This window comes from Podarcis liolepis (genome assembly GCF_965112155.1).
Source record: "Podarcis liolepis genome assembly, chromosome: Z".
In the NCBI taxonomy this organism is placed as follows: Eukaryota; Metazoa; Chordata; class Lepidosauria; order Squamata; family Lacertidae; genus Podarcis; species Podarcis liolepis.
The window spans coordinates 29,243,049-29,261,818 of NC_139570.1; the positions used below are offsets into that span (position 1 = coordinate 29,243,049).

Here is an 18,770-nt window from a genome sequence, read left to right on the forward strand (position 1 = left end):
TATCAATATGGGGGGTGGGGAGAATAGAAAGATGTCAGCCCATCTTCAGGCATACTTGGGGGGAAACCAGTTATCTGGACCCATTCCAGTCTAGTTTCAGGGCTGAAACATAGGCCTGAAACCACCTTGGTTGCTCTGGTTGATAACCAGAGCTGCCATCTTGAATAAAATATTGTGCAGGGGAGCACAGACAAGGACAGTGATGTTGGAGGGAGGGTGGGGAGGATAAAAGGGACAGCAGAAAGGAGAGTTGAAAGTAAATGGCAAAGCTCTGGACAATGTATGTCTGTTGTGGTTGAAATTGCAAATGTAGGAGGCATTTAATTGAGTGCAGTCCTAGTTTAATTTTTAAAATTATAGGCAACCAGGAGCTCTGTGAACCCTCCCCGCAGAGCAAGCGGTTTGCATTCTCTGTGCCTCTGCCTCTGCTCTAATCACAAGAGCTGTAAGAAACTATGTTGGAGGTTTTTGGCCAATCCCAGCTCTCTTGTCACCCAGCAACCCTCTTACAAGTTCTTTTACAGGGCTTGCTGGGAAATGAAGTACAAATGTGGAGGGGGGGGGGAGAGAGAAAGGCAGCAATGCCCATCAACTGGGTTGGGGAACCTGGCCCCCTCAAATATTTTGATGGAGAGGGGCTGAAGAGACCTGGGCCTCTAGGAGTTGGTGCCTATATTGAGGACATTTGCTAGGAGAGAGATGGAGGGAGTGTGACCAAGTTTGTTCTCTTTCATCTCTCCATAGCTTTTGGTACCTTTGGCCACATTATCTTTCTGGAGCAGCTCGGGAAAGTGGGCGCTGGGGGCACCAGATTACAATTGCTCCAGTCCTGCCTTTGTGGTTGTTTCCAGAAAGTAGTTTATTCCTTGGGACCATGGGGGGGGGGGGAGGGAAAGGTGTTGTTCAGTGCCATGGGAATTTCATTGAAGATCTTGCCTTACTGCCTGTGGGCTGAATTAGATAGCTCTCAAGTGCATTCCAGCAGCATGGTTTCATGATGCTAAGAACAGCATAAAATATCCAACACGAGCTATGCAAGTGCTACAGCATCTGGAAAGGAATGGGTGGAAATAGCCAGCAGACCACATTATTCCAACTCAAATATTCAGTTGCTCTTTGCCCTTGGTTGTAGTTCCAACCTCATATCTGGGTGGGAAAAGCAAAGAGAACAGAAGACAATAAGCAATATTTGGCTAGAGCAATTCAAAGTGGCTGTCTCATGGATAATCAATATGTTTTCATTTGTATCTGCTTCATTCAGCTCCTCCCAGCTATTTTAGTAGTACAGTGGTACCTCTGGATGTGAACGGGATCCGTTCTGGAGCCCCGTTCGCATCCAGAAGCGAATGCAACCTGCGTCCACGCGCATGCGCGAGCGGCGAAACCCGGAAGTAACACACTCCATTACTTCTGGGTCGCCGCAGCGCGCAACCCGAAAATACTTATCCCGAAGCTACTTCAACCCGAGGTGTGACTGTTGTAGTAGTAGTAGTACATTTATATTTAATTATATCCCATCTTTTCCCCAGACCAAGACTCAAGGTGGCTTACGCAAATTCACAAAGGTGACTTCTTCATCTTCTTCCTTTACCTCTGGAAACACCAGTGGGCCATCAAGAATATTGTTGTATGCAGTGTTATTTTTCTAGAGAAAGAGGTGCTGGAACTCACCATGAACACCTCATTTGTTTTCTTGTAATGACAATGGTGCCCAACTGAGTTCTTGTGAGTTCTGGCGGGGGGGGGGGAAGCCTCATTACATAGAATCATAGAGTTGGAAGGGACCCTGAGGATCATCTAGTCCAACCCCCTGCAATGCAGGACTATGTCCTATATGGGGATTGAACCTGCAACCCTGATATTATCAGCACCACGCTCTAACCAATTGAACTACCCAGGCTGACACCAAAATCAGTGAACAGTAGGTTCCAGGATTCAGTTTCCTTGGAAGGAAGGTCAATGGAGACTGCAGTATCTTTAGGATGTGTGGTTTTATGAACACATAAATACAACATGAGCATAGGATGGAGGGGCTCACAGCACCAGCCCCCTAAGTCACAGTTTGGATGCAGCACAGAGCAAGCAAGTCTCTGTGTATCCAGCTTCCAGCTTGCTTCCAGCTCAGCTCAGCCTCATCATGCTGGCCGCTGTTCTCCTACCTAGCAGCTAGGTGAGTGTGGGGAGGGGGAGGCCCAAGCATTTGTTCTATGCTACTGCAGTCGTACCTTGGTTTTCAAACAGCTTAGTTCTCAAACATTTTGGCTCCTGAACGCCGCAAACCTGGAAGTGACTGTCCTAGTTTATGAACTATTTTTGAAAGCCAAATGTCTGATGGGGCTTCCATGGCTTCCGATTGGCTGCAGGAGTTTCCTGCAGCCATTCAGAAGCCATGCTTTGGTTTCTGAAAGTTTTGGAAGTTGAATGGGCTTCCGGAACAGATTCCATTCGACTTCCAAGGTACGACTGTATTTAGTTATGCTAATTGTGGTGCTTAAGAAGTTAGCCAAAGTCATTGCTTAGACAGAGGGACTGGATTGGCAAGCTTGCTCTCTCATACATTCAACCCCCACAAATACAGGATCCGAAGAATTGCAAGGGACTCAGGGCAGCATCTAGACTGAGCCCCCAAACCCACCTCATCTATTGGTCAATAAATATTCCTGGTATAATATTAGGGCTACTATTGCTTTATTGCTTTTCTGCATATTTGCATAATGCATTTAGAAATTAAAAGAATCTGATGCCACCATTTGTGACTGCAGTTACATACACCCCCAGTTTCTTTTTCAAGGAGGAATTGCTGATAACCGTCAGTCCAGACTGAAGCACTGAAGAACATCCAAGCCATACTGAAGCCAATTCTCCATCCAGTCAGTTCATAATTCTTCACTGGATATCATTTTAATATTAGGGGTGGGGCTGGGAATTGATCTCTTACATATTGAAGCAAGTTCTTTTTCAATTTTAATGAGTTTTGATTTTATACACTGTGTGTGGAATTTGACCCAACACAGCACTTCAAAGCTGAAAAAGAATCAAGGGCAAGGATTTAGCACATAAATATGGGGCTTCATCCAATGTGTGACTGGTTGTTTCCAACCAGCCTGCTGTGCAGAAGGAGGGGGAAATGAGCCATTAACACCAAGGCATTTATATAGACAGTCTTCACAAACATGCTATCTCTGGTGATCTTGCTTAGAAAGGTGAAAAGGTTTAAATGGTGGGGAATCCAACTCACGTCAGTCCCAGCAAGCATGCTCAGTGGTCAGGGCTAAGGGGAGTAGTTCGGAATCATATGCAGAGCCAAAAGTTAGCCAGCTGTAGATTAGGCTAATATGAAACCTGGGACCACCACATCTTTAATTACAGGCAACGGCCATTTTGCACACGTTCAAAGCACGCACAACCGTGCACATATTCACCACTGCAAACCTGGAAGTGGCAGGAAAAGGGGGCATAACAGGGTATAATGGGGTGGGCTTATACATGCTCCATCATTGCGTGTGATGATGCAGAACACAATCCCCACGCAGATTGGGATTGCCTGCGTTTGAGCAACACCCTTACATGTAATAGCTGAGTAATTCCCATAATGGGTGCTTTAAAAATATATATTAAAGGTTTCAAGAGCTATTGGGTTGGGGAAGGGCTACATAACTCGATGGTAGTGCACACACTATGCACCCAGGAATTGCAGTTAGGGCTGGAAATACCTCCTGCCTGAAACCCTGGAGAGACACTGCTTTAGAGTTCAGAGGTCAGCAGTCAACATGATTTTCTCCCTGCGCCATTTGCAGGAGAAATGCTGAGAGCAGAGGCGCCCCTTGTACATTGCTTTCATAAACCAGATGAAGGCCTTTGTCTTCATCAGCCGAAAAGGACTCTTCATGCTGCTCAACGAGATAGGATGCCTACCTAAGCTTCACAAGATGATTGTGGCCTTCCATGAGAACATGTGTGGCACCGTCCAATATGCCAACTCATCCTTGGACGCCTTCCCTATAAACAGCAGTGTGGAAAAGGGCTATTTTCTTGCCCCAACTCTCTTTGGCATGCTCAGCTCAACTGAAGACGGTGTGTACTTTCATTCGAGGAGTGGCAGGAGTCTGTTCAATCTGGCATGTGTCCATGCCAAGAAAAATGTGTGGTGGGACTTTATCTGAGATATGTTTGTAGATTATGACAGTGCACTCTGAGGAAACTCTGCAGAGGCTTATCAACCATTTTGGCCAAGCCTGCAGAAGGTTTGACCTTACTACCAGGCTGACAAAGACCAACATCCTGGGTCAGGACATCCCCAGCACTCCATGCTTGAGGTGGTAAATGATTTTGTTTACCTGGGCTGCACCATAACCAGCAACCTCTCCATCAACGCTGAGGTGGAAAAGTGTATAGGCAAGGCAGCTATGGCAATGGCTCTCTCCAAAAGGGTATGGAAGAATGTGATGCTAACATCCAATACCAAGGTGAAGATCTATCAGGCTTGTGTGTTGAGCACACTGCTTCATGTAAGCGAGTAATGGGCAACTTACAACCACCAGAAGTGACATCTCAATGCCTTCCACACATGCTGCTTTAGGCATCACATAGTAGGACAGAGTCTCAAACAAGGATATGCCCTTCCAAGCCCACATTCCCAGCTCGTTCACACTCCTGCCTCAGCGACGTCCACACTGTCTTGGTCATGTCCACCAAATGGAAGATGGCAGGATCCCTAAGGATGTGCACTATGATGAGCTGGCTTCAGGCACCAGGCCTATTGACAGACCAACTCTGTATTTCAAAGATGTCTGAAAATGTGACATGAAGGCTGGCAACATTAACGCCACCATGTGGGAATCCCTTGGAGATGAGCCCAGTGCCTGGAGACAGGCAGTCAGATTGTGTATCCACAGCAGTCTCCAGAGGAGGAATGACCACTGGGAGGAGGAAAGAGTGAAGAAACGCCATGGTGCACCTGCAGCAGCACAACCGGACGCCTTCATCTTCCCCAGCTGCAACAAAACATGCAATCCCCAGATCCAGTCTCTACAGCCACAGCAGGTGATGTAATCTTCCAACAATTTGATTTCACCCCAGAAGGTGCACCCTTCCATCGTTTCCTGAGACAGAAGGATGCCAACCAAGTATTAAAAAAATATTCTGTTTTTCTGCACACAGGCATGCCAGTCTACATCCCTCTCTCCCTGGTGGGATATCAACAGTTGTATGCATTCCAGTGAACTGAAGTCCTGAAATTCGACACAGACCCAGCCCAAGAGATACTGAATTAATACTGGAATAACAAAAAATGCCCCCCTCCAACATCTTAAATATTAGCAAAGTAAAACTTATACCATAAGAAGTTTGTTAGTCATTAAGGTGTCACCAGACCCTTTGCTGTTTTGGCTGAATGACAGCAACCCCTCTGGAAAGAATTACTAGAAAAATCTGGGAATGGAGACATGTGCTTCTCTCTGCTTTCAAAACAGGAGACTCGACGTGCAATCCCAAATGGCTAATCTACTCCTACACTAGCTAGGAATCTGGCATGTGATACGCACATAGCCCCCTCCCCCTCCCCAAATAGCCACCCGTGATTATTACACAAGTCTAGAAAGTCTAGAAAGAGTTTCCTATCCCTCTTCTTGTAAACAGGAGTCTCAGACTGTACCCCAAAATAGCCAAGATACGTCCAAGACTGCCAGAAAGCTGGCACATATATAGTTGAAGACACATGGATTGGAAGAAAAATATGAAAATGGGGCATTTTGCATAAAAGAGTCGAAACCTGGGGAGTGAAGTTTACATCGCAGCCAAGCCTAGCATTCCAGCATCAGAGCAAGCCAAGTTGCATGTGGAACGGAATGTCAGGCTGTCAGAGCTACTTCTGCCCACTGCTTGGGCCAATCTCAGATTTGGAGAAGAGAACATGTCCAGTACCAGCTCATATAAGATATTCAGATACACAGCATCTATCATGGTTCAGTGTCAATCAGATTTTAATTCTTTTGTATCCAGTGGCCAGTTAAAATAGATGCAGGTCCCTCCATCCAGGGGCTTCAATAGCACAGGATTTTATCTTAAGGTCAACATAGGGTGGTGGTGGTGGTGATGATTAGCAGTGGTAGTATCAGTTGCAGTAGCAGCAGCAGTATTTTATTCCTAGCACAGCTTCAAACCTGTACCATTTTAAATGGCTAAATTGTAAAATTAGGTGAGCGGCAGGGAATAAACTTGGGATTTTTGTTTGTGCAGGTTTCTTTTGTCACAGCTCTAAGAGGGCAGGAGCAAAGTACTATGCAGCACCCTTTTCTGGGTGAAGCTCCCACATTAGCTGTCTGGAGCTGAATGCACTGGGAACACTGAATAACATTGAATGCATGAATAGGAAATAGGACCCAGCAGACATCCCTTGGGTCTAAGCCCCCAACATCTCTCTGTTCGATTGCACCTGGGAAAAGGGTTGCCATTGCATGCATGCGAGAGCCCTTGACACATGTTTGAGTGTGTAAGGGGAATGGTCCAGAGGACGCACCGTTGCAGAGGGTGGAGCTAACCAGCCCGGTTCCACTATCCATTTACCGAAAACATGATGAGCTTAAAGTCTGGACAATGTTGCAGCCTCCTCCAGGGCTGTTAATCAAGGCTGCAAATCTAAATACAGTACACATAACTGGGAGTCTCATTAAATTTATAGGGACTTATTTATGAATAAACATGCATAGGATTGCACTATTGATTGGTTAACTTGCTAGATTACGTGGGGTACAAACATTTAATCAACTAGAAGTGCTCCCTATTAATGGGACAACTGGTATTGGGGAGAAAACCAGAACCATCATCACCATCAGTAAATGACAAGCACCATCCTAAAAGGGATATTTCCCCTTCTTTCTTGCTGTGTCTAAGACAACACATACAGTGGTACCTCGAGTTAAGAACTTAATTTGTTCTGGAGGTCCATTCTTAACCTGAAACCGTTCTTAACCTGAAGCACCACTTTAGCTAATGGGGCCTCCTGCTGCCACCGCGCCGCTGGAGCACGATTTCTGTTCTCATCCTGAAGCAAAGTTCTTAACCTGAAGCACTATTTCTGGGTTAGCGGAGTCTGTAACCTGAAGCATATGTAACCTGAAGCCTATGTAACCCGAGGTGCCACTGTACATGTATCTCTCTTTTTGCTTCCGAACAATTGTTTTAATCCATAGGAAAACTATCAATTAATTTTTAAAATGAATTAATCAGCTAAAATGTCATACAACTTCATGACTTAAGGTTTATTTAATTGGGTGCAAGCCATAAAACCAACAGATCTCAGCATCTTAACCAAAGCAACAATTGCAAGAATTTTGTGCCTGAAGACATAAGAGCTATACTATAGAAATGATGGAGATTCCCTTAAACTGGGGTGCAAAGTTTCTGGGTTGCTATCAGTAACAACGTGCTCATCATCCATATGATGGTCTAAACCTCCTTTTCTGTTCTCTCCTGCCTTCTAAGTGTGACATTGGCTGCATATACTTCATTATGTTAGCTTCTGAAATGCTATGTTAAAGTTTATGTACTCTGGGATTGTAAAATATTAAAGCTTTAAAAGGGTGTGTGTAAGGAAAGCAGCTGGGGGAAATGATGGAGACGTTGTTTCCATTATCATGAGGGGTGGAGCATTGAGGGTAGACCATCCATCCAATCACAGTCTGGAAGATTCCAAGTTGGGGAGGTAGTTGTTGCTGGTGATGCAGGGAGTGGCAGCTCTCTTCTGGGAATCTGAGCGGCAGCATTTTAATTTGAGCCAGGGTTCAGTTTCCAGAATCTGGTTTTCAAAGCCAGTACAGCCTCTGGGCACAAGAATTAATTAATAATGAAGGGACCTCTTCAAAGCATGCACAGAGAGAATCGTTCCTCAGGCATCTAAGAGACAGAAGAGCATTCAAGAGAACAGGGTGGAACTCCTAGAAATCTACCGTATTTTTCACTCCATAAGACGCACTTTTTTCTTCCTAAAATGTGAGGGGAAATGTCTGTGCGTCTTATGGAGCGAATGTGTGGTCCCTGGAGCCGAATTGCCCAGGGGCAAAAAGCAGATCATGCTTTTTTTTTAAAAAAAAAAAAAAGAGGGAAGTGGGTGTGGAAACAAAGCCACTAATCAGCAAGCGATCGGGGACGGAGATAAGGGATGCTAGCAATAAAGGAGGCTGCCTGGGAGGGGGAAGGTAAAGACAGCAAACTTGCAAAGGGCAGAAACAGGAAGACTAAATCAATGAGGAGAGAAATTAGAAGAAAAGGAGGAGCAAAAAACTGCTCCAGCTAAGGAAAAGACACTAAGGCAAACAAGAGGGAAGGGAGTGTTGAAAGGAAGCAGCTGATCGGTGGGATCGGGAGAGAGATAAGGGATGCTAGCGGAGGCTGCCTGAGAAGGAGGAGGTTAAAGCCCATGGATCCTCAGGATTTTTACATTGGGTCACCCCAAATTCACCATCAAATCACATAGCATGTCCATGGCTACAGCCTGCACCAAAAAAATCACGCATCCACTGTTTCCTGGGGTTGCAATGGTGCAAAAATGTGGTTACAAAGCATGGATCCTCAGTATTTTTGCATTGGGTCCCCAAATTCACCATCAGATCACATAGCATGTCCATGGCTACAGCCTGCACCCAAAAAATCATACATCCACTGTTTCGTTCAGAATATTTTTTCTTGTTTTCCTCCTCTAAGAACTATGAGCGTCCTATTGTCAGATGCGTCTTATGAAGCGAAAAATACGGTATTTTAGAAGGAATGCTGGCACATCTCAATGCAGGTGAATCTTAGATGAATTTCACAAGTATCTAAAAACAAAGAAATGCTCCTCCACTTAGGTGTCGATGAACGCTGGTACGTATAGGCATATATCTGAGTTTCCAGACATTCACAGCATTTTATGTACAGTGGTGCCTCGCAAGACGAAAAGAATCCGTTCTGTGATTCTCTTCGTCTAGCGGTTTTTTCGTCTTGCGAAGCAAGCCCATTGACGGATTAGCGGATTAGCGCTATTAGCGGCTTTTAGCAGCTTTTAGCGGCTTATCGGCTGATCGGATCAGCTGATAAGCAGCTTAGCAGCTTCCCCCTTGGGGGGGGGGGAGGGAAAAAACCCCGCAGGAACTCGCAAGACATTTTCGTCTTGCAAAGCAAGCCCATAGGAGATTTGTTTTGCGAAGCACCTCCAAAACGGAAAACTCTTTCGTCTAGCGAGTTTTCCGTCTTGCGAGGCATTCGTCTTGTGGGGCACCACTGTATTACATTACATCTATATCTCATCTTTCTTCCAGGAGGTTACCCAGTGAGTTTCATGGCTGAGTGGGCACCAGATGACAATTCTATGTGGTCTAAGTCCCAAGCCCAATGTACCACACAATGGTTCTCACTAAGAAGCGGGAACTATTCCTGTGAACCCTCAAAACAGGCTACCAGGCATATATTTGGTAACCACATGTTTTTAGTAAGAACATAAGAAGAGCTGTGCTGGATCGGGACCTTGGCCCATCCAGCCCAGCATCCTGTTTTCACAGTGGCCAAACAGATGCCACCATGGGAAGCCCACAAACAGGATTCAAGCACGAGAGCACTCTCCTCTCCTGTGGTTTCCAGCAACTGGTAATCAGGAGGATGCTTTATTTATTTATTTATTTATACATACCCCACCCATCTGGCTGGGTTTCCCCAGCCACTCTGGGCAACTTCCAACCGAATATTAAAAACAATACAGCATCAAACATAAAAAACTTCCCTAAACAGGGCCACCTTCAGTTGTCTTTTAAAAGTAAAATAGTTGCTTATTGCCTTGACATCTGCTGGGAGGGTGTTCCACAGGGCAGGCGCCACTACTGAGAAGGCCCTGTGCCTGATTCCCTGTAACCTCACTTCTTGCAGAAGAAGAAGAAGAAGAAGAAGAGTTTGGATTTGATATCCCGCCTTTCACTCCCCTTCAGGAGTCTCAAAGCGGCTAACATTCTCCTTTCCCTTCCTCCCCCACAACAAACACTCTGTGAGGTGAGTGGGGCTGAGAGACTTCAAAGAAGTGTGACTGGCCCAAGGTCACCCAGCAGCTGCATGTGGAGGAGTGGAGACGCGAACCCGGTTCCCCAGATTACGAGACTACCGCTCTTAACCACTACACCACACTGGCTCTCCAGTGTGGCTTCTGGCAGGGAACTGCCAGAAGGCCCTCGGTGCTGGACCTCAGTGTCCGGGCTGGATGATGGGGGTGGAGAGGCTCCTTCAGGTATATGGGACAGAGGCCGTTTAGGGCTTTAAAGGTCAGCACACTTTGAATTGTGCTTGGAAACGTACTGGGAGCCAATGAAGATATTTTCAAGACCAGTCGTCTCGGCAGCCTCTCCCAGTCACCAGTCTAGCTGCCGCATTCTGGATCAATTGCAGTTTCCGAGTCACCCCATGTAGAGCGCATTGCAGTAGTCCAAGCAGGAGATAACTAGAGCATGCACCACTCTGGCAAGACAGTCTGCGGGCAGGTAGGGTCTCAGCCTGTGTACCAGATGGAGCTGGTACACAGCTGCCCTGGACACAGAATAAACTTATGCCTCCATGGACAGCTGTGAATCCAAAATTACTTCCAGGCTGCGCCCCTGGTCCTTGAGGGCACAGTTACCCCATGCAGGACCAGGGAGTCTTCCACACTTGCCCGCCGCCTGTCCCCCCAAAACAGTCCTTCTGTCTTATCAGGATTCAATCTCAATCTATTAGCCACCATCCATCCCTACAGACACTCACACAGGACCTTCACCACCTTCACTGGTTCTGATTTAAAAGAGAGGTAGAGCTGGGTATCATCCGCATATTGATGATCTCTCCCAGCAGCTTCATGTAGATGTTAAAAAGCATGGGGGAGAGGACAGAACCCAGAGGCACCCCACAAGTGAGAGCCTAGGGGTCTGAACACTCATCCCCCATCACCACTTTCTGAACACGGCCCAGGAGGAAGGAGCGGAACCACTGTATAACAGTGCCCCCACCTCCCAGCCCCTCTAGACAGTCTAGAAGGATGTTATGGTCGATGGTATCAAAAGCTGCTGAGAGATCCAATAGAACTAGGAAACAGCTCTCACCTTTGTCCCGAGCCCATTGGACATCATTGACCAGCGTGACCAAGGCAGTTTCAGTCCCGTGGTGAGGCATGAATCCCGATTGGAAGGGTTCCAAATGGTCTGCATCCTCCAGGCATGCTTGGAATTGTTCAGCAACCACCTGCTCAATCACCTTGCCCAAAAATGGAAGATTTGAGACTGGGCGATAGTTGGCCATATTGGCCGGGTCTAAAGATGTTTTTTTTAAGAAGCAGTTTAATGACTGCCTCTTTCAGTGGGCCTGAGAAGGTTCCCTCACAGAGGGAAGCATTCACCACCCCACAGAGCCCATCGCCCAGCCCTTCCCAGCTTTTATCAGCCAGGATGGACAAGGATCAAGGAGACAGGTGGTTAGTTTCACTCATCCAAGCAGCCTGTCCACATCCTCGGAGGTAACAGATTGAAATTGATACCATGTAACATGACTAGACAGGACTCCGGAACTCTCCCGCCCTGGCCCTGCTCCCACAATGGAGTCTACCTCCTTCTGACTCTGAGAAACTTTATCTGCAAAAAAAACCTTTGCAAAAGCATTGCATGAGATCTTGGGTCCCAACCACACCCTGGTGATGCAGGTGGTTCCGATAGATTGAGAACCACCTGAAAGAGTCTCCTGCTGATGTTTTCTGCAGATGCAATAGAGGCGGCGAAGAAGGTCCTCTTCGCCGTCGCCATCACCACTTGGTAGGCTTGACATTGAGCTCTAACCCGTGTCTGGGCCAATTCAGAATGAGTTTTCCGCCACCAGCACTCTAGCCGTCTCAATGATTGTTTCATCACCCTCAGCTCCAGGGAAAACCATGGGGCTGTCTGGGCTCCACGCAATCGGAGAGGACGCTTTGGAGCCAGACAGTCAATAGTCCTGGTTAACTCCGTATTCCAATGGGTCACCAGGGAATCAGCTAAAATGCCATCAACATGGGATAAAACATCCCCTACCATTTGGATCCATTAAGGTCCCACCTCCCTGCAGAAGTCCAGTTGCACCAGGAAGTGATCTGACCATGGCCCACATCCAGAACATGCACTCAGAGAACTGGGTCTTCCGAGTAGGACACCTGATGCAAGCCAGTGACTTCCTAAAAATCACTGCAAACCCCACTCCCCGCCCAAATGACCTGGGTTGCTGTGCGTAAGAGAAACCTGGTGGACAAGCAGCGGCAAGGACAGGCCGATCTGCTTCATCCAACCAAGTCTCTGTCACACATGCCAGGTCAAGCCCTCCATCCACAATCAAGTCGTGGATTATAGCTGTCTTGTGAATCATTGACCTGGCATTGCACAGCAGCACCTTGAGATCATGTGGGTCTTCCTTGCTGATTTTAGTATCCTTCCGGTCAGGACCAGACCCGGAGGCAGGGATAGTCCTCATACAACAACTAAGCCTTTCTCCCCGGTAATGACATGGTCTGGTCTTAGTGTAGCTCCTCCTCCTGCCCGTGATCACTGAGATCAGGTGTCCCGGTGCTTCTGCCCCGTGGAACCTGCCCCAGCCATTCTGTTGGCTGAGGCCCACTCCCAGGCAGCCCTGACCCTTTCCCCTTAAAAAGCAAAATGCAAATGATACAGTAGCCTAACAAGATCGTAAAAGTAAAAACACAGCAAAAAAACAATTATACTAAAATGAAACTAATCCCCACCCCAACTCAACATTTGTCCCACTCCAAACAAAAATAAAATAAAATAAAATAAATAAAAACCACTGTTCACAGTACATCAAAATAAAAACACTTTTAAAACATTAAAAAATATGTACTACTTCTGACTGGCGAGGCAAAGCATAGCCATCATGGCTAGTAGCCAAGGACAGCCTTTACCACCATGAATTTGCCCAGTCCTCTTTTAAAGCCATCCAAGTTCGTGGCCATCCCTGCTTCCTATAGTGAGCAACTGTGAGTGCTGTAGTTTTATGTCTTTTGGGTGCAGGCGGCTTTCTAACTAGTGTGACTCCTGGGAGGTACCATGGGGTAGATAGATGCTCTTCCCAGTCTAACATATGTTCTTGCTGCAACTACATCTGCCATTCTCACTCTAGGCAGGTAGTACCAATTCATTTTCCTTAATATTTGCTAGGGATATCCAACCTAGTGCCATCCAGATGTTGCTGGTCTCCAACCCCAATCAGCCCCAGGCAACATGACCCCTAGTCAGGAGCTCAGGAGTGATGGAAACTGTAAATCCAACAGCATCCAAAGGGGGCCATGTTGACTACTCCTGGCATCTGCCCTTTCCTTTTCTTTGAACAGAAACTTTAATTGAGAATTCCCCCTTGATGTTTCCTAAATCACTGAATTCAACAGATGGCATCTGAAGGGCTGGAGATAATTATATTTAGAGCTGTATGGAAAATAAGTGTCTTGTAAGTTTACTGCTGAGATCATTTAGACAAAGTAAGAATTATCACATTCATTTTATTGTTCCTATCACCCTTTTATAGATTAAAGAAACTGAATCAGTTGGAAATGAAGCAATTTGACTCACGAAAAAGACAGCAGAATATCAGAACATAAATCTGGACCACCCAGCCATTCATGTTCTGCTCCAGAATTTGCCCCAAATTGCTCTTCATCTAATGCTAGGAAACTTTGATGGTCACATAAGTATTTTCCCTCCCCATTTTATTTGAATTACAATGACAATAATGGCTCTTTCTTTTCTTCATGGATCAAGTTGAAACAACCAGTTACGTTTGTGCATAAGTGTGGGGGCGCGGAACTGCCAGCATTTTTTTAATATTAAAAAATCATCATCATTGCTTTTGCAAGGGAGGGAACCGTCCCCTCCTCCTCCCTCTCCCCTCCCCCCCAAAGCTAAAAGCTTGTACTTGAAAGTCTGATTTCCTTCAGACCAAATAAAAAACAAAGGGGAAGCCAAACTGTTACAAGGTTCTGTAACAAAATGAAAAGTTGAAAGACCATCTCTCCTTAGGAATCGTACATCTGGCCAGTCATACATGTGTTGGTGTGAGGCTGGTCACTGGGATTTCCAACCAGCAGGCTTTAATTCAGCTGGCTGGGGCTGATGGGAGCTGTAGTCCAAAACATCTGCAGAGTGTCAGGTGTTTGCTTTGAAGTGAGACACTGTGATCCTCCATCAGCTCTTCTGACACCACTGAGGCTGGAACTGCACATCGCTGATCAACTCCAGATATTTGGCCTAGATAGAAAGATGATATAGATGGATGGATAGATAGATGTTAGAGAGATAGATGATAGATGATAGATAGATGATGATGATAGATAGATAGATGATAGATGATGATAGATAGATAGATAGATAGATAGATGATAGATAGATAGATAGATAGATAGATAGATAGATAGATAGATAGATAGATATAGATAGATAGATGATAGATAGATAGATACATAGATAGATGATAGATAGATATAGATAGATGATAGATAGATAGAGAGATAGATAGAGATAGAGATAGAGATAGAGATAGAGATAGAGATAGAGAGAGAGAGAGAGAGAGAGAGAGATAGAGATAGAGATAGAGATAGAGATAGAGATAGAGATAGAGATAGAGATAGAGATAGAGATAGAGATAGATAGATGATAGATAGATAGATAGATAGATAGATAGATAGATGATAGATAGATAGATGATAGATAGATGATAGATATTGCTGCAAAGGAGAGGAGGATTTGCAGGGGAAAACATTGGGTGAGAAGAGAAGGGGTCAACCATTTCCCTGTTCCCAGACTCCCCCCCTCAAAGAACCAGGAAAAATGTAAGAAGAGTTGCACTGGTTCAGACCAAAGGGCTATTCGGTTTTCACAGTGGCAAATCAGATGGCTTTCTATCCCAGAAGCTGGACATGAACACAACAGCCTGCTCCTACTCATGATCCTCCAGCAGCTGATATTCAGAAGCATCTTGCCTGAAGGCATTTATAGCCTTAAGAACATAAGAATAGACTGCTGAGTCAGATCCATCAGAGACCCATCTAGTTCATCATCCTGTTGCCACAGTGGCCAACCAGATGCCTGTGGAAAGCCCCAAAGCAGGACTCAAGCACAAGTGCATTCTTCTATCCTCCTGCAACTGGTATTCAAAAGGATACCACCTTTAACTTTTTAGGTAGAAATCAGTCACCAGGGCAAATAGACACTGATAGCCTTATCCTCCATGAATTTACCTAATCCTCTGTTAGTGGTCATTACTGCCTCCTGTGGGAGTGAATTCTACTGTTTAACTGTGCAATGCATGAAGGAATTATTTCTTTTATCTGTACTGAATCTTCCAACAGTTGGCTTCAGGATGTCCATGAGTTTCTCCATGCCATGAATAATTTTGTGTACTTCTGTGATGAGCTTGTGACACGGATGTCAGCCGCAGCTAGGATTTCAGTAACCCAGCAATGGAAAACCTTGAAAAGTTTACATATGTCTAGATCAGGGGTCTGCAACCTTTAAGACAAAAAGAGCCACTTGGACCCGTTTCCGAAGGAAAAAAAAACTGGGAGCCGCAAAACTCGTCATTATAAAAATAACTTTTTTCTCACTTTTTATTATTTCTTTGTTTGACCCCTCAGAATTACTCCTCCTTATAGAAATAAATGTTAAATTAACAAGTTACCTTTTTGTGTGTGTGTGTTCTTCACTCCCCTTCAAAACAGTGACCAGCATACATGCCCCCTTTCAATGCAGTGACCAGCGTACATGCCCCTTACAATGTAGCGGGCGGGTGGGCGGGAAGGTGACGTCGGGACGGTGCATGACTAACACACGCACCGCCCCCATGCGACGTCACAGCCAGTACAGCGCCCGCCACAGTGGGGAGTGTCGGGGCGCACAATGCGCCTCCTCCCCTCGCTAGTATCCACCCCGGAGCTGCGGCAAAGGTGTAAAAGAGCCACATGCGGCTCCGGAGCCGCGGGTTGCAGACCCCTGGTCTAGATAGTATAAGAACTTCTAGATTTTGGCTATTGCGGAAAAAAATTCAGACAAAGTGTGTATTTCCAAAGGGATGGAAGATTCAGAATGCAGGAGAGTATGGGGCAGACATGTTTTGTTGCAGCTGGGGCAAATGAAGGCATCCAGGTTTGCTATTACAGACACATCATTATGTTTCTTCCTTCTGCGTCCCTTCCAGCATTTCTCCTCTGGTCATGACTGTGGATACACGACCTGATTTTCTGTCTCCAGGCACTGTGGTTGTCCGCAAGGGATTCACACACTGTGGGGTGTCACATTTGCAGACATCTTTATAAGCAGTTGGTCTGCCAACAGGCCCATAGGGAATATCCTTATCATCTTCCATTTGGCAGACATGACCAAGCCAGTGTAGACATCGCTGAAAAAGAAGTGTGAACATGCTGGGAATGTGGTCTTGGAAGAGTACATCTTTGTTTGAGACTCTGTCCTGCCACGTGACTCCCAAAATATTCCTGATGCAGCACACATGGAAGGCATTTAGGTCTTGCTCCTGGTGGGCACAAGTTGCTGATGACTCACTTCCTTAAAGCAGCGTGCTCAGCAAACAAGCCTGGTAGACCTTCATCTTGGTATTGGTCATTAGCACCACATTCTCCCATACCCTTTTGGAGAGGAAAGCCATTGTCAATATGCTTGTCCAACTCAGTGTCAATGGAGATGTTGCTGGTTATGGTGGAGCCCAGGTAGACAGGATTGTCTACCGGCTCAAGCATGTGGTCACCAATGTTGGCAACGTCCTGTAATACTCTACTGTGACAATTTCAATTTGTTAGTAACAGCAATAAAGGATTTTAAAAAACCCAACAACTTGAAACTCAGACTCCAATGGAGGGTGGTGAGCAGGAATCTTCCCTCCTCTAACCTACTATTTTTTACCCTGTAAACTGCCTCCTCTTGATGCTGCTTTGCAGTGGAGAAGAAGTGGCCAGATGCTTAGAAATCTAACATGTAGTTTTGGAGTCAGACTGACTTTCTAGCAGGGATAAGGAACATCTGGCCTAACTTTGGGAAACCCATGCCCCCTCTTCCTGAGCCTGACATCATGTATGACATCATATATGATGGTCAGGCACAGAAAAGTTGAAGACATGGCTAAATGAAGAATTGGGTATATACCTGGAGTGTGTCCTTGATTCTTCCTCTGCAGCCAAAAGGTGCTTTTAAAGCAGGGTGCCTTTTACTATCACATTGCAGAACAACAGGAAAAGCTGTCAAATTCAAAAATTGCTGTATTGGCTGCAAACAGGGCTTCTGAACATACTTAACATGCACTTCTGATCTTTCCTTTGCAGCAGTACTGGCCCAAGACATCATGCTGCCTGAGGCAAAGGACACAGTGGCATCTCCCCCATCCCATCTACAAAAACTGACTGGGCTGGAAGCTGATTTCTACTTTAACATCATTGCACCTGAAGGCAGGAGACTGACTGAGTGCAGGGCAGCCATGGTATGGATACACACAGCTCTGCTCACTCACTGCCCTTCATCATTTACTACCTGAAGCAGCTGCATCCCTTTGTCTCATGGTAGGGTCAGCCTTGCTTTGCAGTCACATTTCAAGCTGCACCTGAAACAGAAGATTGCTCCTTTGTATTCAAGTCTGGCTGCAATAGCAACAACAACAACCCAAACACCTCCTTTTGCAGGTCTTAAGATCAAGCAGTGCCTTCAGCGGAAGAAAGGAATAATCAGGAATGTACTCTAAGTATGCTCACAACATTTTCTTTTGAAAGAATGTTGGTGTCAGCTAATTGACAAGTGGGTGGAGCCATTCACCTATTAAAGCCAGGGGTCCCCAAACTAAGGCCTGCAGGCCGGATAAGGCCCGAGGGACTCATTTATCCAGCCCGCGGCAACACCCGCTGCCCACTGCCACCGCCCGCTCTTACCGGCTTTGCGCTGCACGGCTGCCCACTTCTGGGTCAGAGGAGCACCGGAAATAGCTTGTGCACATGCGCAAGCGTTATTTGTGCAAGTGCAAGCATTATTTCCGGTGCACATCTGGGTCGGAGGAGGCCCGTGCACATTCGCACAAGCTATTTCCAGTGCTCCTCCGACCTGGAAGTGCGCTGGAAATAGCGTGTGTGCACTCGTATGGGCACGCGCTCCCCCGCCGTCCGGCCCGCCTCATGATCTGCGCTGGAGACACCGGCCTGAGGTGCGGTAAGTTTGCTGACCCCTGTATTAAAGCTGTCTGATGAGAAGTCAAAATCTGGTCTGCCAGTCGGATTCAGTTCCCCGCTGTTACTTTAGAGCTTCATCACTGAATAAGTGGACACCAATATAGGAGTAGCGAGGTTTTTCAGTTTTGGTTGTGGGAGCCAGTGTGCTGTAGTGGTCAGAGCTTCAGACTCGAACCTAGGAAATGAGGGTTCAAATCCCACACAACAATGAACTGGGTGGCCTTGGGTGGCTAGTCACTGCCCCTCAGCCCAACCTACCGCTCCCCTATCCCCCCCACAAAAACCCCAAGCACTCCCCACTCCTCCCCCAAAAAAGTCAAGGAAGAAGAACCACCTAGAAAGTATGCCTTTTTATACAATTTTTTATATCAATCAGAAACAGGACTGGGGGGGGGGGGTGTTCACATTTTCATTTTCTATCATATGGCCAGACCTACATAATGTGGACTATGAATTAACCACAATCCATCTGGCAGGGAGAAAAATTAGCAACTGGGGACCCCTGCTGTACCAGCGATACTCTACACAGGGAACA

The 18,770-nt window shown here is 46.2% G+C and overlaps 1 long non-coding RNA gene across 1 annotated transcript in view; it reads right to left on the reverse strand.

Moving 5' to 3' along the window:
- Positions 1-15,618, reverse strand: part of LOC310698411 — a 162,426-nt gene extending 146,808 nt beyond the window's left edge. Inside the window, exon 1 of the long non-coding RNA XR_014521511.1 lies at positions 15,499-15,618. This is a non-coding gene — a long non-coding RNA (uncharacterized lncRNA). The remainder of the gene's footprint in view (positions 1-15,498) is intronic.
- Positions 15,619-18,770: the final 3,152 nt, after the last annotated feature.